Consider the following 24,271-nt stretch of genomic DNA (forward strand, 5'->3'; position numbering starts at 1 on the left):
AGTTTATTAAAAGCACATGCTGTGTAGGCGCCATAGTCTTGTTACAGCAAAGTGCTTTGAAATAATTGAACTTGCACATCTGTCGCATCCGTTTCCTGGTTTCCCCTTGATAATGTGGATTTAACTTCATTTACTGACTTCCCTCTTTGAGAGTATAGCGTAACACTGCTGATGTAGTCTCTTGCACATAGCGACCCATCTCGAATCTTCCATGTTCTTGATTTGCAATATCGGTGCTTCTGCAATGATGCAGACATGGTAGAGCAAAATTATGAAAGAGAAGGAAAACGCTGCAGCATAATCTACAGCCTCATTCTTTTTTGCTCTGCCAGATTTTGTTGCCTTGGAGTTACACCAGCTGAGTGCCTATTGGTCCTAAAAGTGGGGGTCTCATCAGTTCTCAAGCTCTCCTGTGACTAGCACAATGGTTCTGGAAACTGGTCTAATAACCTGCCCACGTCTATTTGGTGGCTCAGCTTTGGGAACTGGTTGTCCAGCATCCTCTTATCAGGAATTGTACTTTACTAAACGTGCGTCTAAAAAGGTATGGATTCCATGAAAACCACCCCTCTACATGGTTGCGATTTACAATCCTAATACTCGTTAAACTTTAGGTTGCTTCTCCTTCTAGACCAGGAGCGTGGTATTCCTATAGCCAGATGCCCAAGACCTATTGTTTGGGGTCAGGGCAGGAAGTTTTCATTTTTTTTTTTGTCCTTGGGACAGGTAGGCCCATAACCCTGCAGCACAAACCTTTTGACTGCCAGATTACACTAACATATGGATCGAAGAAGAGCATTGTCTGCAGTTAAGGGAATAATTGTGCCCATATATTAATGTTGTTCGAACTTGTCATGAAGGTTCATTAATACAAAACCTTTATTAGGGTGAGCGCTCGAAGGAAATATAACTTCAGACTGCACTACAGTCAGTGGTTCCAGTATAAAAATCTGTACACCAGTTTGAAAAGTTTAACCATGCAAGGCTATGTAGAATGCTTCCAGGATGCTCTGAATAGATGCAAATCTATGCCACTAGTAAACGATTTTCCTAAACTACTGTCTTTTTCAGTACCAATTCTTTGAAGTGTTCATCAAAATGTGTTGACGCATGCCAGTATTTCCCAAAATCTTCATAATGCAACATTAGTCTGACTACTTGCAACAAAATTATAGGGGAAACATATAAAAATAAACAAGCACTGACAGCGCCAATACCAACTTTGCTGGTCAGCCTTTTGGTTATGTCCATGCATGCCTCGTTTTAATGTGGGTTTTTAAAACTTTGTTGTTGTGAGAGCTTCTGGGCCCTCATCATTGTAACAAACACTGGCAAAAGTATTTTTGGTCTCAAAAATCAGACATTGCCACAGTAGTTCTGAATGCCCTGTTGATTCTGTGCAAACCTACTAACTCGCTGGTTTTATGGGTTTTCATAACTGGCTTGTTTTATGGGTTTTCATCAGCTTGTCTTTAATATTTTCCCATTTAGAAAGAGGTTGAAAATAGACCCCCGACTAGGCCCGAGGTAAAACTACTTCCAGGGTTGTGGGAAAAAATGTGGTCAGTGGGAAAGTGAATGTTACCTCGCAACACTTTCGCATGAGGAAATCTACGTGTGATTATTTGCCAATGCAGTTCACAAATTTTCTAGGGGTACAATTTTCTGATCTACTCTGTAAATTCTTTTTTCTTTTTTTAATAACTTTATTGAAACTTCTCCATGATTTGCAAGACGCATCAGTTTCACATATGGTACAAATATGGTCAACAGGCACCATGCATCTCATGCAGAATACAGTAAATGCTTCTTTCTGGTCTGCTCATCGTGATGATACTAATGGACATGGCGGTGGACTACCACTATGATCTACTCCCCTTCCGTCTTGGGGCAACTGTTTGCTGGGGCCCCTCCCCTCCAAGGACGATACTACGTTGTTTGCCCCCACCCCTGTGTGTGTCTTCAAGTTCAAGTCCGTAGTATCGCAGCAGGGGTGCCAAATCATGAAGTTACACGGACACCCTCTCATTCTGTAAGTCGCCTGCTCAGCACCCATAACCATGTCCATCCCAGTTTTCCACTCACTGAAAGTTGGGATCTCTGGCGCTCTCCCTTTTTTAGCTATGACCATTTTGGCCACTGTCATGGCTAGATTACACAGGTTAAGACTCTGCCTGGGTAGGTCTATGTCTGAGGGTATCTCCAGCGATGCATACTTTTTTTTTTTTTAAACCTTTAAAGTTATACAGGCATGTGAATGACAAAAAAAATTAAAAGTAGAGGAGAAACATAGGAAATAAAACCTAATACACCAATAAAAACATAATAAAATGAAAACAGTGCAAAAGTATATCGGGTATTGACCATAACAATAATGGAGCAATACAAGGGCAAGACATACAAACAGAAGTGACATATATCAGAATAAATTCTGCAGAGGGAGTACCATGCTGACTCAGTTTTGAAAAGACATCCAATCCAAAAATTCTTTACTTCGGCCATTTGAGACCATAAAAGATACAGTAAAACGTATAAAACACATACGAACATTCAATGTAAAAACGATACAAGGAAGCGAAGGACTAATTAATTCAGTGCATATCAGAATCTGGGAAACGAAAGGTTAACTGCAATTAATCACAACTCAGAAATTTAGGAAATCACCCTTTCAGTATTTTTCCCCTTATCTGCCACACAGCCATCAAATACTTAGCTACAGCAAAAACAATACAGTGCAGGGTATTTGTCTTCAGGATTCTATATGATTGTAGATAGTTTCTGAAGCCCAGGTTCCTGCAGAGTGGCACTAGCCAGTGCTTTCTTGGTCTATTGTAAGCAGGGCAAAAGAACAGCACATGTAGTTCATCCTCCACATTTGTACTGCACCCAGGACAGATTTTTATCGTCCAGCGTTGTCCATCTGCTTGTAAAGACTTTAAGGGGCAGTGTGCCAAACCTCCACTGGATAAAGTTTCCTTGCAGTGATAGGGAATATAATATCCATATATCCTTCGAAGTAGAAAGAACTTTTAGCAGCCAGAAATTGTTCTGTGAGGATGCCGATTTTCGGAGCACACACAAGCGAGGTTAGGCTCTTATCCCTGAAGAGCTTAGTAAGCGTTTTGCCGGACACCCCTAGACAACCTCTTTCGGGATCATCCCACAGATCAACCAGTCCCAGTCGATAGAGTTCGCGTTTTACGTATATCACCCATGGAATCCTGTCGCAACAGTTAAGACTCAGAACGTGCTTCAGATCTTGCCTGTAGTGGGAAAGTTCACTGGTAGACCACAGCCTGTGCCAGAACCTCAGTGGCTTTAGAGCCAATTCATCCCATATTGAAGGGAGCCCCAGATCTAATCTCAGTGGTAGCAGGGGTGTACCTTGTGGTAAGGACAACAAACGTCTAACGAAGTTGTTTTCCACCTTGACGAGTTCTGTCCCAGCATTGTGGCCCCACAGCTCACCACCATAAGATGAAGCTGCTCTGGCTTGGGTTTTGTAAATCTCCAGGGCTGGACTAACTGGTTTGAAGGTTGATGAGTTCGAGACCTTCAAAATTGCCCCCACCATTTGGGATAACTTTAAACGGGATCTTGCTATCTGTGGACCCCAAGATAGGTTTTCATGTAAGGTTACCCCCAAATACTGGAACGTTCTGACCCTTTCCAGCCTATCGGATCCCAGGGTTGGATTAGGCCTAGTTGTTTTCGAGGGATTGAATACCATGAATTTGTTTTTTTTCTGCGTTGATCTCAAGGCCGTGCGCCCTGCAGAAATCCCCAAACCCATCCAGTATCCGTTGAATCCCCATCGGGGATTTGGAGAGAAGGAGGGTATCATCGGCAAACATTGCCGGAACCCTCCTGCCTGCCAACCTGGGGGCATCGTTGTTCCTGACATTGTCCAGATAAGATATTACACCATTAACAGAGGCAAAACAGGGTCGGTGCAAGGACACAGCCCTGTCTTACCCCCCTGAGAACTGGAAATCTGGATGACAGCGCCCCCTCCCTCCCGCACCTAACCTGGGCAAAATTTCCATCATGGAGCCTGATTATTGCCTGTAGTAGCTGTGAGGGAACACCTAGCTCCCTAAGCACCGCCCATAATTTCTTGCGTGGTACCAAGTCAAATGCGGACCTCAGGTCCACGAACACCATGTACAGACCCCCCCCCCCGGATCCCCACCGTTTTCCAGTAAGGAGGACGAGGCGAAAAATCTGGTCCATGGTGGACGTGTTCTTCCTGAAGCCCGCCTGGAGTGGACTGAGTATCGCATTGTCCTCCATCCAGTCCATGAGATGGTCCAGCAGTAGACTGGCGAAGAGTTTTTGAGGTACGTCTATAAGGCTGATCGGCCTGTAGTTGGCTGGGAGCAGAGAGGAGCCCTTTTTGAAAATCGGTACTATCTCTGCCCCCAGCCAAGTACAGGGGATCTCCATCCCTCCTAGAATAGAGTTGAAAATGATAAGCAAGTAGGGGCCCCAGATCTCTGGTTGGTGTCTAAACAAATCTCCGGGAGTTTATCGAGACCTGGTGCCTTTCCCGGCGCTAATCCCCCTATGCATTTAGTACCTCACCCAGTGTCCACTCTAGTTTTTCATTGGGTTCAGAGGGGCTATCAGAAACTGCCTCTGTAGAAAATACAGAAGTATCTTGATATAGTTTACTGAAGTGAGTTTCCCATATTGAGGCGGCAATGTTTGGCTCCACAGCAGATTGCGGTTCCCCTGTACCTGTATGAACTAGTGACCAGAATTTTCTTGAATCCCTGGTTTCCAGTGCCAATGATAGGTCGTGCCATCTATCCCAGTCCCATTCAGACTTTGCATCAGCGATGGTTCCCTATATTTCCGTCTCAGCTCAGATACTTTATTTTTATCGGTGCCAGACTTGACCATAAAGATCAACTCTGTTTTTATCTTTTTGCACGTGGAATTGTACCAAGCTGAGGTTGGTGTCCTCTTCTTCCTACTCACGGTCCCAGGGTAGAAAACCTCTCCTAAGCTTCACACTAGGTCTACATGAATTTGACATAGTTTCTCATTAAAGTTAGTGGCTTTGGGTTTATTAATCAGTTCGTCCATTTCAACTAGCTTTGGGAGCGACAAGTCATACATTTTCGTGATGCGCTCTGTTGAACTGACTAATTTCCCCCATCTTACCCTACGTCTGTTATTAGTTAGAACTAAGGTCCCTGTATCTTGCTTTGGGTCATTAAATGGGGTGCCTTCTTTGGGCCCTGGGTGTACCATGTCCAAGCAGAGAGCATTATGATCGCTATCTGCTCTTTCAATCACCCTAAAGTCTAGAACCGTGGGCCACATACTTGTGTCTACAAAAATGTAGTCCAGATGCGATTCTTGGTTCTTCCTATTGAAGGTACACACCGAAGGGACATCAGATGGTGTGCGCCCATTACAGGCCCTCAGGGCATAATTCAAGGTGAGGGACGTAAGCTGCAACGCTAAGGGGGACCATGATTTCGGGTTTGGAGATTGACAGGGGGGAATCCCCCAGTAATCATCCTCAGTTGTTAAAGCACCCTCCTTTAAACCTTTTAGTGGTTCAAAGTGGCAATTGAAATCCCCACCCATCAGTATCTTGCAATCAACGGGTAGTTGTCCCAGGAATGAGGATAGGTCATCCAAAACCGATTCCATGAACACGCTCACTGGATGCGAGTACACATTGACAATCGCCAGGTTGTAGGCGTCTGGCCATTTAAGAAGAACACATTGTATGTCCTCTGAATGGGTTGGTATGATCTCCGCTGTACAACCTATGTGACTAGCCACCCAGATGGCGAGTCCACCGTAAGGCCTCCCTTTGCCGCCCCACCTAGCATGGACGTAGAAAGTTGCGTAACCCATCCTGGGGTAAGCTTCCCTAGCCCATGTCTCCTGGAAGAGACAGATGTCATTACTATCCACTAGGGAGCCCCAAACGCTGCAATCTATTTTATTACCAATGCCTGCAACGTTCCATGAAAGGACCTTCATCCCTTTCGGACTTGGCTTGGGTCCCATTCCCCTCACTATCTCACCTTCTGTGTCTGTGCTTGGCGCTTGAAACCCATCCAGAATTACCTGCCCCTCTTCGACCCCCAGATCAATTACTTCTTGAGATATTAAATTCTGTTGGGAGTGTTTTTGGTGATTGATCAGTAGGGAAACCCTGCGTGCCAATAGTAATAATTGGCCGCTTTGGTAATGGGGGAGCGGGGCTACAATTGCCAGTGACATCTGTCCCTGTCCCAAACTGAACAGTATGAGGAACCACCCCTTCACTACCTCCAATACATGCACCCCTCGAAAGTCAGTCAACCTGGTCGAGGCAACTATATCTGTTAGCATGGACATATTTACTGTGCGTCCATGTTTCCTGGCGTGGGGGCCTATACCTTGAACCATCGATGGCAAATCCCACCCTGGTCCAGCCGTCATTTGCCCCACGATGCGAGTCATCGCCTCTTGGGTAAAAAAACGACAGCGGGACCAATTCAATGGATGTATTCCCCGAACACCCCAGCCAGTTACAGATCTGGGGGACAATCTGGGAATTCCTAAAACTTACAAGGATACAGTCTCCCCCTATTTTCTTTTCAGTATGCCCAACCCATGGAACCCTCCTAACCATCAATACTTCCCCTCTCAAATTTGATGGTAGTGGCCTATGTATGTTCAACCAGCTAATAACTTTATTGCGTAAGGAGTCAAAGATTCCACCGCAAGGTTAGAGAGCTCAGGTACCCCAGTCAGAATTACAGTGTAGGCCGCCGCCTCAGGAGGCAAATTGACTAAGTTAGGGCGGATTAGGCTATTGCCAGTCCGATGGGGACTGTCGGCCATTCTGGTGGGCACCTTCTCCTGCCTCGTAATAGTAGAGATGGGCAACTTTGAGTTTCGGACTAAGGGTACGGGGGGGGGGTTACCTTGGAAGGGATAGGTTGAGGTAGGGTGGCTATGGAAGCATTCGCTATAGCAGTGGACGTAGGCTGATTTGGGATCCCAGTGCTAGAAACACTAAGGGGAGGGGAGATACCAGCATTTATCACGGTTATATCTTGGGTGCTAGTCCGTAATCCTTGCTGGTCATCCATACCCCCGTTTGCTTTTTCTATTGCTAGAAGTCTGGCATCAATACAATCAAGCCGAACCAACAGGGGATCTAGCAGAAACGAGCCTTGCTGTTGTGTGGGACTGGGTGTGGGCAGTGTGCATTGGACTCACCATTTCATTGACCGTCACGGTGGAGGGAATTTCCGTGACATCAGTGGTGTTAACAGTGGTGTTTGGGATATGATCCAATTTAGCCCTCTTTGTACCCTTTGACTGCCTAGGTCTTTTTCTTTACGGGACTGCGCCCTCCCGGAGACCCCGTAAGTGTGTTGAGTTAGTATCATTCCCCTCTTCCCGAGTCAGAGCTAGATGGGGTGATGGGGGGTGACGTCGTCTCAGGAAGAGTAGTGAGTGAGTCTCGAGCCTGTTGTAAATTGGAGGATGTCCTCAACTGCTGTAAGACCGATTCGATTGTTTGATCGATACTATCCAGAAGGGATAGGTGGGTGACATCCAATAAATCTGGGGATCTGGGAATCGTGGTTAAGCCCAGGGAAGATCACTGTATACTGTCATTCCCATCTACTGACTGTTTTTCTAGGATTGGGAGTCCATTATTTACCACAGTATTTGCTTTAAAGAGAACTATCCAAAGTACCTTGTTACCAAGGCGACCGCTTTACTCCTCGTCTCCCTCGTTGCCATATTGATCAAATCCTGATTTGCACCAGTCCAGACCTGGTTTCAAAAAGTGTGGTTCAAGCAAACCAAGAGCAGCGGGACGCAGACTTAAGAGGGGTGGCCCGGTCCGGGCTCGAACGGGCTACAACTGGGCCGCCCTTGGCCCGGGCTTCGCCCGCGTGCGTTCTGCGCCAGGGGGTGTGATCTTATAGTCGGTGGGCGGGAAGAGTCTCCAGGTGCGGCTAGTTAGGACGCCGCAAACACTCCTGGGACTCGCAGTCCCGCGCCGTCTTCCGCCCAGCGGTGATCCGCTGCCGCACAGGTGGGAAACAAGAACTCCAGTGATCTTAGCACGCCACAACTACGAGCGGCTCCCGCGGAGCGGGGGCCGCGAGTCGTGGCTTTGAGCGCCCAGGGGGGAGGCGGGGTCAGTCGGGAAGAGTCTCCAGGTGCGGCTAGTTAGCACGCCGCAAACACTCCTGGGACTCGCAGTCCCGCGCCGTCTTCCGCCCAGCGTTGATCTGATGCTGCCCAGGGCACAGGTAGGAAACAAGAACTCCAGTGATCTTAGCACGCCACAACTACGAGCGGCACAAATCTTAGCGTTTTTGATTTGTGAAGAGAGGAGCACGTAGGATTACCGGGAGTGGGAGACCTTGGAGGATCCACTATTAGAGATACGTGACCTTTACCATAAGAACAAACCACCCCGAGCAAGTTTTCCCCTGCAAAATCACAAGACTGATCTCTAGAAAACAGCAGCATTTCGTGCAAATTAAAATTAAAAAGGACTAACAGACCGTCAAACCCAAAGGAAGAACCGCCAGGGGCAGTGCGAGTTATAAAAAGAAGCAATAAGATGATAGCTTACAGTTGCAGGAAGATCGGTTCCTAGGAGAAGAATATTTTTTAATATCAAGAAGGAACGTATTAAGAATCAAAAAGATGATGCGAGAGAAAATGTACAGATACGGCTATGGGTGATGTAACCAGGAAATCTTTTATAAGTGGCAACCAACCAGTGCCTAGAAGCAGGAGAGACTGATCATTTAGTCTTGAAAAAGATGGCAGAGTACCAATAAAAGCCATCGAAACGCGTCCACGCCACTACTGCACAATCAAAGAAACCAAATCTATCCTGTAGACAAGACATAGAACGGGTCAAGGTTTAGATTTTGTGAATATTCAGATGTGTTAAATAGAAAGACCAATAAGAAATGTCTGTTTGTCTCTCGCCCAAACGTGATCCTTTGTCCCTTTTTTAATTGATGTTAATCAACTGTGATGCAATGTGATTTAATGTGTTTTTTATTAGTATGTGTATAAAATGATAATGAAATTGTAAGTTGTTTTTAAAGGCGCGCAATAATTTGTTTTTAAGTAGCATAACACACAAAGAATTTTTTTAAATAAACAAAACTATATTGCTATTGTATGGGTGTATTACAGTGTGCAGAACCTATTTTGTGTTTAGTTGACCTAGACAATCACTATGTGTATGTAATTTTAGTTGTCCACCAAGGTAAGAACCCCTTTTCTTTACTGTTTAAAGTACCCTATTCCCCTGGTGTGCTAAGGGGGTCACTCTCAAATTACAAAACGTTTATATTATTGAACCTTAAATACAAGTTCGAACAGCGTTAACGTGCACAACTATTCCTTTAACTGCAGAGTATGCCCTTCCCTGATCCATAATGAGGGCATCCAAAGGATTTGTGCTGCAGGGGGTTGGGCCTACTTGCCCCAGGGACACAATAAACAGGGAAACTTCCTGTCCTTGATCCCAGTATCATGGGTATAGGAGTTCCACACCCCTGTGCCATAATTTGTCACTGCACTTAATGGCTCCAAAGGGACAAGTGAATTTTTTACATGTCATGAAGCAACCTGTCACATGGAGAAGTAGACCTTTTATTAAATTCCACACCCCTGTAGAGTCAGATCAGATGGTTGATTACCTACCCCTGCCTACCATGCTGAAGTGCAGGCCCATTTTCAGAAATTAGCATATGCACTGGATGAAGTACTTGTCCATCTTAATGTGCAGCTAGAAAGGATTCCACCAGGAAATAATGGAAATCCAAAATTACAAGGTTATGCCAGTGGGGTTTAGGACAGGCACTCAACCCACAAAACACTTCTCGGGTAAGATCTTCCCTTTTTTTTCTTTATTGGGCTCTATGGGAATAGATTCCACTAAGTCTTGCTAATCGGCTGTTGGCCTTGCATTTTCATTTCCGAGTCAAATAACCTTTTCCTCTGTCAATTTGTATAACCTCATTTTAACCGTCACTACATCTTCATGGTTCAACCAATAATCCTTGCTACTCCTCTGTTTTCCGGGATCAACTTCCTCTCCACAGTAATTGTGCATGTGAATTACTAAAAACACCCTATACATGTGACTAACTGGTGCAATTTACTCATGTTGAATCCGCCATCTGTGAATGCTGATTTGTTTATCCCTATTACTGTAACAGCGTGAACTGCTTTTTGCTTTCCTTAATATGTACCGTGAAAAATTTGGAGTTTATCAAACTTTCATGCTTGCCTCATGAACCTCGGTAAATGGAATGCATACTCGTTCAAACACGTAAAACAATCTCTTTATATGCCTGATAGTTGGATGTCTTGCTGCTCCTTCATCCTACGCTGCATCCAAGTAATGCTGTGCACCATTTGAGTGTCACAATCACTCTTCCACCCCTTCACCCACCCCCGCAGACACGTGACAGTGGTTGGTGTTGTCCAGATTTACATGTTATCTTTTATTCTTTTGCCGTGCACTTACCCATAACCTCACATTGTTAACCTAAAGGCGGCTGGTTGTGCGGCTTCAGTATACTTTTTATATTAAAGAAAGGTCCTGTTAATATTTTTCATACCTATAGGCTTTCCCTATACGTTTTGTTAGTGTTCACCTTTAAAATTGTTTTCCCACTGTGGTTACGGAACTTAGTGTATAGGCACACTATTCCCTGCAAGGGAAATCAGTTAAAACGCGTTAGCTCTCTACTTATAATTTGATTGTGTTGCCACCTCGTATACATACAATGTCTCTTGATGTTTACTTGCCTTTCTGTTAACATTTATTTTTTCCATAACTGAAAACATTGGTGCTATGCTTCACTAGGTTTTTTGCAGTGTTTTTTTCCCCGTTTTTTTGATCTTCTGAATTAGTTGACCATGTATGGCAGCACACTAATCGTGTGCTGTTAGTCCCTTTTCAGCCTTTAGATACTATGGGGAAATGGTGAAAACCCATTTTCAGACTGATTTAACAGCTTGGACCAAAAAATTGCTCATGCTATGATGCAGAATATCTTTTCTAAGTTTTTGAAACTCTTGTACGGCACTTTATGACCACAGTTCTTGGAGTACAAAGCCTAATGTTGGCTTTTGCTACAGGAGCATGTCGGTCTATTATCGTGCTTTGACTACCATGAAGGATAACGAAGGTTAAGGCAGGACAGCACTCCTCTTTAAGCATTGCAGGTTATCCATCATTTGATCAATATTGGCCATAAGTATTCGTTCTGATGAAGACCTCCAACTTCAAATTCCTCACCGTAGAATATTCCCTAGGCATTAGACTGGACTAAAATCTTGTGCAGTACCTGTGCAGGCCGATAGGTAGCATCAATGTGCGTCGTCCATGTCAGAAGTGATGTTGCGGTGCCCATATATGCTCCACTTAGCAAGCTGACTTAATTTCCTTTCTTTCCATGCCACCACTGCAGATCGTGAGCTGCTGAATCTGGTCATGTTTTGATCACCTTTTTTGTCAGCGGTGCTTTAACAATTTCTCCTACTGTGATCAGACCTATTCCCTGCTAAACTTTCAGGTTTTATACCTAGTGGGTAATGTCAGACGTCTGATCCCCACTTGTTTTGTCTCCGGTGCCAGGGTGAGGTCAACACCTCGAACTGCGACAATTGCAAGTCTGTGCATCCCAAAGCAATATGCAAGCATGTGGTGATGTTGCTGGCAGCACGGCTCCGCATCATTCCCAACGTAGATCTCTGGGCCATTCCTGGAGCTGCTCCCGAGGATGTTAAACTTCTCTCTGCAAGACTTGTTCCTCCAAGTAGGGTAAGTCCACAAAGTAGTCAAAGCATTCTTCGTCTTCCTACTCCAAATGTCGTGCTTTGACCCGCTCCTGAACTCCCAACTGCAAAACAGGCCTCCACAGCCAAGGTCCACCCAAACGCTTTCCTTCCACCTCACTGGATGGGGAATCCAAGAGGCTGGATACTTTTGGAAAGAGAATTCTCTTTTGCCAGCTTGGCCTTGTGGCCGGTGAACACAGGATGTCTCTTAGGCTGATATTCCAGTGCTGTATGGGACTCCTTTGTACAGCTGTTCTTCATGCTTCCTGCAGAGGGGAGCACCAGCCTCAACCAAGTCTTGGTGGACAGTCTGGGCGCAGTGAAGTTCAACATCAGGTGTGGACTGGATCCCCAGGCAGGGCCAGGCCCTCTATGGTGGCTCTCCACTGCCATGCCTTGGTGCAGTTTTGGGGTAGGGGGGCGGGGGTGCAAGCGTCACTCATGGACATGCCATTTAATGGATCCTGCTGGTTTGGCCACACAGCTGATACGGAGCTTGAGCAGGTTTGGGAAAGTCAACCCACCAATGAGTCCCTTGGACTCTCCCAGGCTTCCCGCTTACCGCAACAGTCCTTTAGCTCCCTCCGGACTCCTATGGCCATTCACAATGTCAGCCTGACCAGCCAGTGGTTGAGGACCTCAAAGGATGCAGGAGGTATTACCAGCACACTGTCATTCTGCCTACCCTCTAGCTGCCGCAGCATCCAAACTGCTTTAGCGAGATCTCCACTCCACACCCCCGTTGGTGGCAGGATTCGGCACCACCTGCCCCAATGGAGCAACATAACCTCTGCCAAGTGGGGTCTCCAAATTGTACAGGAGGGTAATGCCCTCACATTCATGGATAAGCCTTCCACTCTTGTCACAATCTGTTCATGGATGACCCAAGTCTCGTGGCTTCATCAGGAAGTGCAGGCTTTGTTGGTCAAAAGGGGGCCATTTGAGCACCCAGTGATTGTGTGGTTGCTATTCCTGCTACTTTCTGGTGCCAGGAAAGGACGATGGCCTCTTTCCCACTCAATATTTGTGCCCGCATCGCTTTTCTGCAGAAATCCAGATGTTCACGTTGGCTCAAGTGCCGTCTGCCCTAGACATTGGAGACTAGATGCTAGCCTAGAGCTTGCAGGATGCATATTTCCACAGCCCTGTTTTTGAAGCGATTATGGTGGTTGCAGAACATCTTAGGAGGTCGGGGTGGCTCCAGTCTACCCCCTACCTCAACAACTGGCTGCTGAAGGCAGATTCTCCACAGGCAGTCATTCTCTACCTCCAGAGTACGGCAGACCTTTTGCACTCTGGAGTTGAATGTTAACATGCTGTAGTTATACGCACTACCCAGGCGCTCCCATTTTTTTTTGTTGCAGATCTTATATAGTGCAAACTCGACCCAAAGGTATTGGAGCGCTTTAAACGAGCACCAGTTATGTTACATTACACAAGGACGTATTAATTTTTTGGTAGGTGTGGGGAGATTTTGTCCAGAATCACAGGATGAGCGGGCGCTGAGACAAGAACCAGGTTCCAAAGATCCAAAGTCTGCAGTTTTAGCCGGAAGGATACTACATCTCCTTTCGAGAGACATTCTTTATGCAGTCCGGTACCATGCCTGTCCGCTGGAATGGAGAGTCCAGGATATTCAGGAAGCTGCTGGGTCTGATGGCTTCCAGCATCTAGCTGGTGATGCACGCCAAATGATACATGCAGGCTCTGCCCCCACCCCCTCTTTCACATCACAAAAAGCTGACTGCGGTGACCAGTCATCACTTGTTAGTGGCCACCTGGGAGAGGTGGAGATCAAAGGACTCTCCTCTCTGGCTCCGCTCCACATCAGTCTGCTGAAGTTAAGGGCCATCCACTTGGCATTTAAGGCCTTCCTCTCCTCCAGCAAGGAAAATCTGGTTCATGTGTTTGTTTGATCACACCACCGCCATCTGGCATTGCGACAAACCGGGTGGGGTTGTGGGCCCTGTCCCAGGAGTCTGTGCATCTCTGGACTTGACTGAGGGCCAGGATATCTTCCTGGTTGTGCAGCACTTGGCGGGCTCCCCGTAACCCAGTGCGGACTAACTCAGCTGTTGATGTTTTGCGGATCATGAATAGCGGCTACACCTGGTGGTGGCACATGGTCTCTTCCAAGAATGGGGAGAACCTTGGCTGAGAACCCACCATGTATGCACTTCTGCACGTTTTGAGTTTCCAAGGCTTCTCTCGCTTGGGGACCGGTTTTGCCTCTAGTGGAACTCTGTTGGTCTTTCTGCTGATATGGCTCCTACCCAGAGTTCTTAAGATCGGGCCCAACTGGGCCCAAGTCATCGTGGTGGTTCTGGGTTAGACATGGAGGTTATTGTATTCCAAATTCATGAGCAACGGTCCTCTGATTTCCTGTTGCAACATGGCAGGTCCTGAATCCATACCTGCTCACTCCATCTTCACGCATGGAGATTGCACGCAACATTTGAGGGTTTTCAATATTCACCCCAAGGTCTGTGATGTCTTTTTGGCAGCAAGGTGCCCCTCCACGAAGACTATATTCTCCTGCCATTTGAATACGTTTGTAGCTTGGTGTTTCTCGCACCATGTGGAGCCACTTCCTGCTTGTCAGTCAGATGTGTTGCTGTTTGCATTATCTTTAGCTTTGCTCTGGGCACTGTTAAGGACTACCTGTTGGCTATTTCATCTTAGCTGCAGGCTCAACCCTCCCTGTTCAAGTCACCAGTTGTGATTAATTTTCTGAAAGTTTTGCAACTTTTTTTTTTTTCTCTTACCACTTTTGTGATGCCCCATCGGGACCTCAATTTCGTCCTCTGTTCTCATGGGTTCTCCCTTTGAGCCCCTTCACAGCTGTTCTCTACGGTTCTTGACCATAGAGAACTATTTTCTAGTTGAGATTACATTAGCCAGGAGGATCAGTGACATTCAAGCTGTCTATTTACCCTCTGTACACCAATCTTTTCCCTATAAACTGGTTCTTTAGGAGTGTGACTTTCTTGCTGAAGGTGGTCACCCCTTTTATGTTGATCAGAGTATTTTTCTGCCTACATTTTTCAAGCCACCTTATCCTTCTAAAGAGCTGGAGAGACTTAAAATTACCTGTACCCAAAAAGCTCTCTTTACATTGATCACACGAAAGACCATCTGGTGGAAGATCAGCTCTTCATCGGGTTCACTGGAGCGGAGAAGGGCAATGCTGTGCAGAAAGGTACCATCTTGTTGAATTGTCTGCATTAAAATCTGCGTGTTGGCTAAGAAGCAGCCTCCTGAGGGCTTGCAGGACAATTTCACTAAGGCTGCTACCACTACTGCACTGGTATTTGGAGGTCCCGGGCCTGGACATCTACCAAGCCACTATGTGGGTGTCACTCCACACATCCGTGAAGCGCTACTTCTTGGATAGTCTGATCCATCGAGAGGAACATTTCACCTGCTCAGACCATCAGGACTTTGTTTTAAACCAGTTTAAAGACCCCTCTAGAAGGTACTGCTTGGATATCTATTCTAAAGTGAGGTATCTGCAGTTGGAAGTTTCTATCAGAAGAACAAGTTACTTAACTTTGCTTTTTTTTATTTTTTTTTAACTCTTATCCTCCCAGCTCTGCAAACTGGACTCTTCACCCAAAAGATCTCATTAGGATACTGCACACTGGTTCAACATTGGTTTTTACAGGCTGCGCATTTAGGTGCAAAAATAGTCTGTCACAGGGTGGCGCATACATTGGTGCCACTTCCGATGCAGAGCTTATCGATGCCACCTATCTGCACGCAGAGGTACTGCTCAATACTTTCCCGATCCAGTTTGATGTCGAGGGATATTCCAAGGTGTGGAAACCGATTATTTCTGCCAAAATCAAATGTTACTGAAAGTGACTGTTCATTAGTACCACCCATGTGCAGGATCCCAGAGCCCTTTAAATTTGTTTTTAATATCTTTAGCTTTTGTCATTTTTTTTATGGACATTTTAAGATGATGTAACTTGCTTTTTTGGAGCCACCTAAAGTTTGTCTGAGGAGCCTCAGAGTGTACACCATAGGACACTGAAGTTGTCACTCAGTGCTATTCATGGGGGTGACTGGAGGTGACATGGAGGTATACAGTCAGTTATGCTTGTATGAATGTCTCCATCAGCAATGTACCTCTTTCTTGGAGTAGTACATCTTAAAAGAAGTCTATCTTGTATTCACTAGGGTGGTTTGTCCCTTCCTTCATAGCAGGTTCTAGAAGTTCAGCCATCCGATTGGGCCGATCAACAAGGAGTCAGATTAGCTGATCCGTCTCCTCAAAGTGTTTGATGGAACCTGTATTAAAGTCATGAAGCATAAGTTATAGGGCCAAGAATGTAGAATGGTGTCCTTTTGAGACTAGGGATGTCACTCAACACTTCAAATGGGGGTATTTCAATGTTGAATGCTTAATTGTCAAGGTTCACCTCTAGGTTGCAGTCCTAGTTCTTGTATTTTAAAAGCCAAGTTATCTTCAGTGTTAAGTAGGTTGTGAAGTCTAGTTTTCGATGGCATTTTACCAGTGTATCTCCACTAACATCAAGCAAGAGGGATAATGGCTCAAGAAAGTGTCACAACTGCAGGTGGTGGGGGAAGGGTGTAGAACAACCATGGTGGTTCAGGTTGATTGCCACTGGTGTCTTGTGGCCTTTCCTGCTGTGGCTCTACAAGCTGGGTCAGGTACACCAATTCCACACATCACTCTTGGCTATCAGGGGCGAGCAGTCCGAGGCATCCAAATAGCAGTAATAGGTTGAGGTAGTATAGGAAACAGCTCAGAACTCCTAGTCTGCCAACGGACATAGGGTATTATCTAGCCCGCTGCTTATTTTTCAGTTCTTTACTCTCTCAGAAAAATGAAATACTACACTTTTCAATAGGGTTCTCATTTACAAGGGTTATCTTAATTACAATATGCAGTGATGTACTACCCCCCTTTCTATTCTTTCTTGTGTACCCTCCCCCCGTGTATAGCACAGGCGTAGGTGTTGAGGTTAAGATACAGTTCACTCAAAAGTACCCAGCTGGCTAGATGCATAAAATCAATTCAAATAGCTTTCACCAATTGTAATTCACTTAGGTAAAGTCTTAAGTTCATACTGAGTTCTCTTGTTCCACTTTAGTCCTCACTTTTACCTTCTCACTGTGGATGTATTTGTGGTGGTGGCTGGGTGTGTTCAGCATTCCAGCGGTAGCCCCTCTAACTACAGAGGTATATGGCAGCAATAACCTCTTAGAATGGGTTTGCTATGTGGCATCGGCACTTATGGCGGAACTAGTCTTGGGTAATAAAGGCATCCCAGGCTTGGTGTAAACGGGCGCCTAAATAGAAGTGCAGCCTCTGAGCGATGCGTCTCCATTTTTGCGGTCTCCCATAAGAATCCACAACCCCTCAGTACATAGCCATCAACTTTTAGGTCGAGCCTGAGCCGCACATGTGCTGCTCTGCCGCATTCTGTATTGGAGTATGGAATAGAAGCCCCACCCACTCCCCGCCCATGTTATTGGCTTGGGTCATTGTCCTTCGTAAATGCTGGCTTCTGATTCATTCATAGGCTTGTTAGTCCCCCTGTCTTCATTTGTAACCTCCCATGAGGGCCGGCCCTTTTACTTTGGTTGTTACAAGGTACGTCTATTTTACTCTAAGCACTAATTTCTTTAATGAGTTTCTCCTACTGCAGGCATGACAATGCTTTCCTGCAACATTTGGCGCGCCATGCTTTTACTTTCTGAGCAGCCAGGACAATGGCGGCCGCTTCTTTGAATAGGTGTCGCATTTACAACCGTTTGAGCTATTGGCATTGTAAATGACTATGCCTTTTTATGTGTTAATTAGCAAATCCGATCAATAAAAGGCATTGGCATTTACAATACAATAGCTTAAACTCTCACAAATGTGAGACCTTTTGCATTGCAAATGCTTGTTTTCTCTGGCTGTCCGTTAAGTTACCTGTACTGACTAGTACGTTTTCCCGTGCATGCCAGACTGTCCCATCCTATGTCCTGGCAGGATTTTTATTTTCTACTTGCATATTTTTACTCCAAGCTGAATAGTCTGGTTTTCCGTCTGTGGTATGGGAATGCAATGTCCAGTTATGCAGCCTGGGTACGATTTTCGTTGTTGTTGCATTGTTCCAAACTGCGTGAGACTTGCATCGCACAAAATCCCAGGCTGTCTTCAGTTTGTCCAGTTCACCGCATTCATCCCTGTAGTGAGCTCATCGGTTTTACCCATGCTACACTATAATTTGATAGACCTTGATTTGTGTGTTTATTTTGAAACCGGAGATCCTTTAGAATTTGTCTAGTTCATGAAGAGCTGCTGTAATAGATCATACGGGGTCTGATAATGTTAGCAATACATATGTATAAATGCACATCTGAGACTCCTCTGTCCCGTGGGGAATCTCCTTTCTGCATGTGGCTGAATGATAATGGCCACAGGCTCCACTGGCGGGAGTGGGCAGTGAACATAGTGTTCTTCTCCGTGGTGAAAAGCCTGTTGGCCTTTTTCCAGACTTGGATGCTAATGACAAGGGTAACTCGTCATGGAGTGCCCATTCATTTCAATGGAAATTACTTGAAGAAGCTCCAATTGCCTTAGCATCCAAGTGGTTAACACTTTTCCAATCCCTTTTGAACCTATGCCTGCCTCCAATTACGGCAATACGGAAATCCCTTCTCGTAAAATTGAATGCCTTTTCTGCATCTGCGAAAAGGGCTACGTTCCTATTTAATGAAGTCTGCAACCTATCGAAGGTCCTATTTCTCACCCCCCCTTTTCTTTCTTAAACCCCTCCTTCTGTTCATGAACAACAAAAGGTTTTCAGAAACTTTTGACCGTTTTAGGAAAGCTATTGACATCTGAACCAAGGCTATTTGCATGGAAGAAGCATATTCTGGGTTTTCCCAGTTTTAGGTGTCCGTGTGAGGCCTATATCCCCTTATGGTGGCAGTGATCCCATTTTCCTAAGCGATATTAACTTATCTGGTCAACTTGAAAAAGAGTTTTATAGAAACGTGCAGAAAACTATCCAGTCCTGGGATTTACTGTAATTAATTGTAAACAAGACAGTGTGAAACATGCAGCAATTTGTCAGTCGCTCCGCGTGCCACACTACGAGAACAAGTATTGTAAATGACCCATGGTATTCAAAGATCTATCCTTTATTTGAAGTTGTTGGACGAATTATTTGCAGGCCCTCGCCTTCTCCGTTTCCCCTTTGAACCCAGCTCCCTTCTGACTAAATTTGAGTACCAAGCACATTTACTGTTCTAGTTTGAAATGCGTGGCAAGTAGGGTTGCCCACATTATCCTCATGATATCTGTGAGCTGGGTGTAGTTATCAAGTGTACCATAGGTCCTAAAAGTATAGTCTAAATGAGTTTTGCGAGCAGGGGCTTTGACTTCTAAAATCTCACATGTCTTGTTGAAGTGAATGAAGATACAAAAGTTATGCTGTTCGTAATTTTGAGACAAGAGGAAACTGGTTGTGTGGTCATAAAGTGTAGGAGGGTGAGGATTCCTACTCTTGGAATATAGGGCCCCCACACATCCGGCATGGTGTCATGCTTCATCATATGGGCTGCTCCTCGGCAGGTCGGCGCTGCAATACCTGGCTGGCTCGCTATGAGGGGCTCTATGGCAGAGATATTTTATTCCAAATGCCGTTTTGTGCTGTGGGGTGAGGGGCCTAATCAGTGATGGTGTATAACTTGAAAAAAGTATTAAAACCGTCAGGGAGTACCAGCTAAAACAATTTTAATCAATGGGTCTCCCACCCTGATTAAAAGAAACAAAGGCGCATGTCTGAGATTGTCTCGGGTAGGGCGCTCTATTGTGCGGTCAAAATGTTTCTCGCCTTGTAGTTAATCAATCTGGTGGCAATTTGTCAGGACCTACTCAAATCTATCTGCACGTGGGTGGTTGCATGGTGTTATCTAGCCTTTTTTAAACCAATAGAACACATGCTATGTATAGTACCTGATAGCATATGACCAACCCTAGTTGGGTTTCTCTGTCTACTTCGATACCTGGCAGGTATCTGTGAGAAAGTGGCTCTATATATACTGGACCAGAGTAAGGTACAGTGGGTATAGAGTCCACAAACCCCAGAGGTATAACAGAGGTTAAAACCAGGTGTGACCTTACACTCAAGTGGTAGCTTGGTCGAGCAGTAAGGCAGTACCAGAGGACAGTGTAAAGCATTTGTTGTACAGTCAGCAAAAGGTTTCACACACTCAAAGACTGAACACCAGGCCAATTTTTTTTATATCAAAAGATAGTTTTATTTCTAGAACCAACAGGCATCAGAAATATACTGTTCTCAATATGAGAGGTCTCAGATGAGTACTTTGCAGAAAGGCAATACACTTTGTAAAGACAATAGGTACAGGGGTTGCAGTAGGCAACACAATTCTACACACAATTTTAGCATTGAGCTCAATGGATTATCTTATAAAAACACAGGTGATTGCTTTGTAGATTACTTTGGTAATTCCAGGACTGGCACCTAGGTTCAGTCCTGGGGTCTAGGCTGGAAACAGTTATTAGCAAAAACGTTTTAGGTATTGTGATTTTTCAGGAATAAAAAGCTATTTTAAAAGTTCACACTTAGAAACTTTTCAACATAAATCTGGCAATCTTATCCAGTGGGAGAAAATTCAGGTTGCAGCTGAAGTACGATCTTGTTACTTTTGTAATCCAGTACTGGTCTCCTGGGGCCAGTACTGGGGTCTCAACTCAAAACGGGTAAGTAATTACGTTTCAGTATTTCGTATGATTTTAAAGAATATTTCTAGTTTTCAAAAGTAGACACTTGGAAGAAATTTCACAGAAAAGCAGACCATGGATTCCTACGGAGAAAATACAAGTTGCTAGTAAACCCGCTAGGGATTACTTTTGCGTTTCAGCACTGGGCTACAAGGTACAGTACTGGATCCTCTCCTGATCACAGGTGAGTATTTTGGAATTTGGTATGCGGATGATTTTATATGAATATTTCAAGTTTTCAAAAGTAGACACTTCGAAGATTTTTCGAGTCAAACCAGTCAATATTGTTCAATGGCAGGTAAGTGAGTTACCGGTTTCCTGGCTAATACTCAACTGGTGAAGTTGTGCTTCTGGGCATAGACTCGGGGTCCGGTAGGTACAGTTGGTTAACCCTCAGCGGCGCTGGGGCGGCCGGGTGCAGAGGTAGTTAGGCCCAATGTTATCCAATGGGGTACGGGGGGGCCTCCGGTTGGTGGCTGCTGGCTAGCAGGCCACGCGGCTGTGGGAGCTGGGCTCCTGGTCACTTGCTCAGGGCACAGGGGTAAGCAGGATCGGACAAAGGAGGCACAGCTAGCGGTACTTGGGCGGCTGGGTGCAGGGTGCTTTTGAGCCGTCGTGCGCTCAATGTTATCCAATGGAAAAGGTCAAAAGGGAACGAAGGCTGCAGGCTCGGGGTGGAGACTCCATGGGGACTAGCACGTCTAGGGGTAAGTTGGGATCTTGGAGCACAGGTAGGAACCCCAAAGGAAGGCACAGGGGGCTGTAGGGCGCCGGGTGCAGGGGTGTCTTTGGGTGTCGGAAAAGCTTACTCTCAGCTGGTCACGGTTGGGGGGTGGCCCTGGTTCTGAGTCTGCAGGCATCGTCTGGTTCGTCGGAGGGTCTTTGGGCACTGGACTTCGGGTCCCAGTCGCCGGGGGGACGTCCTCGTGGTCTTGGATCACTCTGGCACGGACCGGGCTCGGCGGGTGCAGAGTGGACTGGTCCGGAGCTTCCTGGCTGGCACCAGGGGGTTGTTGCAGCGGAGCCTCTGCTGATGGGACTCCCATTCTTTAAGAGGGTCAAGGCAGGCAGGTCCTCTGGGTGTCCCACTGTTGCTGTCCGCAGGGGTCGCTGAGATTTAGGCAGGAGCAGGTTCCAGGATCAACAGGCCGGCAGGGCTGGGGACAAATCAGTTGTTGTCGTCCTGTTAGCAGCTGTGCGGCGGGTATTCTTCTTGATCTTTCTTCTTTTGGTATCGGGATCTGAGGAAGGAAGGTTCAGGGAGCCCCTAAGTACTGAATTTAGGGCGTTACAGGTAGGGCATGGGCAGGGACCAATAGGTCCCTATCCTGGGGTGGGTACACCCCCTAGCCTGCTCCTCTCCTATGGGAGGGGGGCAGGAGCCTAGCTGGGATTGGGCAGGACTCCCCATCTTCAAGATGGCCTGAGCCCAGGGTCGTGCTTCACCTAGTCTCCCCCACCTGAGGGGTGGGGTTGGCACAGGCTGGCACACCCCCCTTACTGAAGTAGTTTTTTCCCGCCAGTCTTCCCGCCGGAGTGGGGGGGGGTCAGGACTGGTGGTGGCCTGTTGCTGGGTACATCAAATGGTCTGGAGAAGCTCAGAGGCAGCATGCCTTTGAAGCTTCCCCCTGCCCATCCTGGGGGAGGAGACCTAGCACCTCGCCCAGGATGTGCATTGTTGCAGGCCCAGGAGAGCGGGGTGCTCTCCACCCAGGGGTCCAGCAACATGTTTGCTGTGTGGCAGCCTTGCAGCCATTCAGCCCAGACGTGGATTGTAGGTTAGGTTTTCAGAGGGCATCTCTAAGATGCCCTCAGGTGAATTTTACATTAAATCCCACACTGGCATCAGTGCATGTTTAATGTGCTGAGAAGTTTGGTACCAAACTTGTCAGACTTCAGTGTAGCCATTATGGTGCTGTGAAGTTCGTAATGACAACCTCCCAGCACCATATACTCTTAATGGCATCACTGCACTTACAGTGCCCAGGAATGGCCCTGGGTACTCTAGGGGCACAGGGCTCATGCACCTGTGCCCACACCTCTGGCATAGGGCACCCAGCTAGAGGGGTGACTGAAGTATGCCAGGGCAGTTGGTACTGTGGGCATGGCACACAGGGTTGTATGCCATGTCGACTCTTGGTTTAGCTCTGTACCTAGACACTCTACCTGCAAAGGCAGTGTGTGGGTGTCTGGGTACGGGGCCCCTGAGGGTGGCACAAGAAGTGCTGCAATCCTCAGGAGTCTTCTGGTCACCATGCCTTTGGTACCTAGGGTACCATTTACTAGGGGCCGACAGGTGGCCAGAGATGCCATTTGGGTTTTAGTTTCAACACCGCTTTTAGGGAAGGAACACAGGCCCTGGGTACCTGGTTGGCAGGGTCCCAGGGCACACTCAGTCAAAGCACATCAGCAGTTCAGAAAAAGTGGGGGCATACCAGTGCAAGAAAGATGGTACTTTCTCACAGTATTTCTCGGAATTTCCTTATGTGGTTTTTCAAAATCTGCCAAAGGCCAGCCGACCTAACCTCTTCTGCCGGGATCGGTGTAGATAGATTTAATTTTATTAGGTCCTGAAGAATCTGCACCAGATTAACTACCAGGCGAGAAACATGTTGACCGCACAATAGAGCGCCCTACCTGAGACATAATCTCAGACATGCGCCTTTGTTTCAATCAGGGTGGGGGACTCATTGATTAAAATAGTTTTCGCTGGTACTCCCTAACCTGTTTTAATACTTTTTTTTCAGGTTATACACCTTAATCTACACTGATTAGGCCCCCTCACACCCATGGCTCCAAATGGCATTTGGAATAAAAAATCTCCTTCAAAGAGCCCCTCATAGTGAGCCAGTCGGGTATTGCAGCGCAGACCTGTTGAGGAGCAGCCCATATAATAAAGCATGACACCATGCCTCTTGTGTGAAGGCCCTTTATTCCATGAGGAGGAATCCTCATCCTGCTACACTTCATGGCCACACACAACCAGTTTCGTCTTGTCGCAAAATTAGGAGCAGCATACCTTTTTGTATCTTCATTATTGTTGGGGCATGTATGCTGGACCGGTCTAAAAATCCCTCAGTCCCTCCTTTGTGATTTTTTTAAAAGTTTTTTTATTGAAGAAAACAAGAGGGGGCATTACAGAAATAGGGCGTCATACTTTAAGATACAGTACAGTAGGCGATGGGCGAATACGGCAATGCAAATAAACAAATACACATGAATCTATGACGTGAACGTATGTAAGCATATAAAGAAGGATAAATAATGTGCTAAACAACCCAGTTTGACTTCCGTCTGCAAGACCCATCCACTCAAAATACAGAATAATTAAGGCCGGCGTAGACACCCACATGAATGAGAGAATCAGTTTAGGATAAACAACCCACCTCTCGTAAAAGGAAAGAAAGAAAAAGGCCATAGAACAAAATAAGAAACAAGCATTGGCATAGCCAATAGGTCTCGCATTTGGGACCTTTTAAGTGTTTAGCCATGCAACAGTTGTTGTTGCACCAAGGATATTGTGCTCCATAACTAAATACTTATAATGTCCCAAAAATGAGACCTATTGGCTATGCCAATGCTTGTTAGTTCGTGGTTTGAGCCACTCCTTCATTACATATGCCGCTCATGTTGGATACCTCATGT

At 46.1% G+C, this 24,271-nt stretch overlaps 1 protein-coding gene across 1 annotated transcript in view; it reads left to right on the top strand.

Annotated features, from left to right (window-relative positions):
* Window positions 1–24,271, top strand: part of YWHAZ (tyrosine 3-monooxygenase/tryptophan 5-monooxygenase activation protein zeta) — a 57,216-nt gene that overhangs the window by 15,068 nt on the left and 17,877 nt on the right. The window lies entirely within an intron of this gene.

The sequence above is a fragment of the Lissotriton helveticus genome, chromosome 4_1 (genome assembly GCF_964261635.1).
Source record: "Lissotriton helveticus chromosome 4_1, aLisHel1.1, whole genome shotgun sequence".
NCBI classification, from domain to species: Eukaryota; Metazoa; Chordata; class Amphibia; order Caudata; family Salamandridae; genus Lissotriton; species Lissotriton helveticus.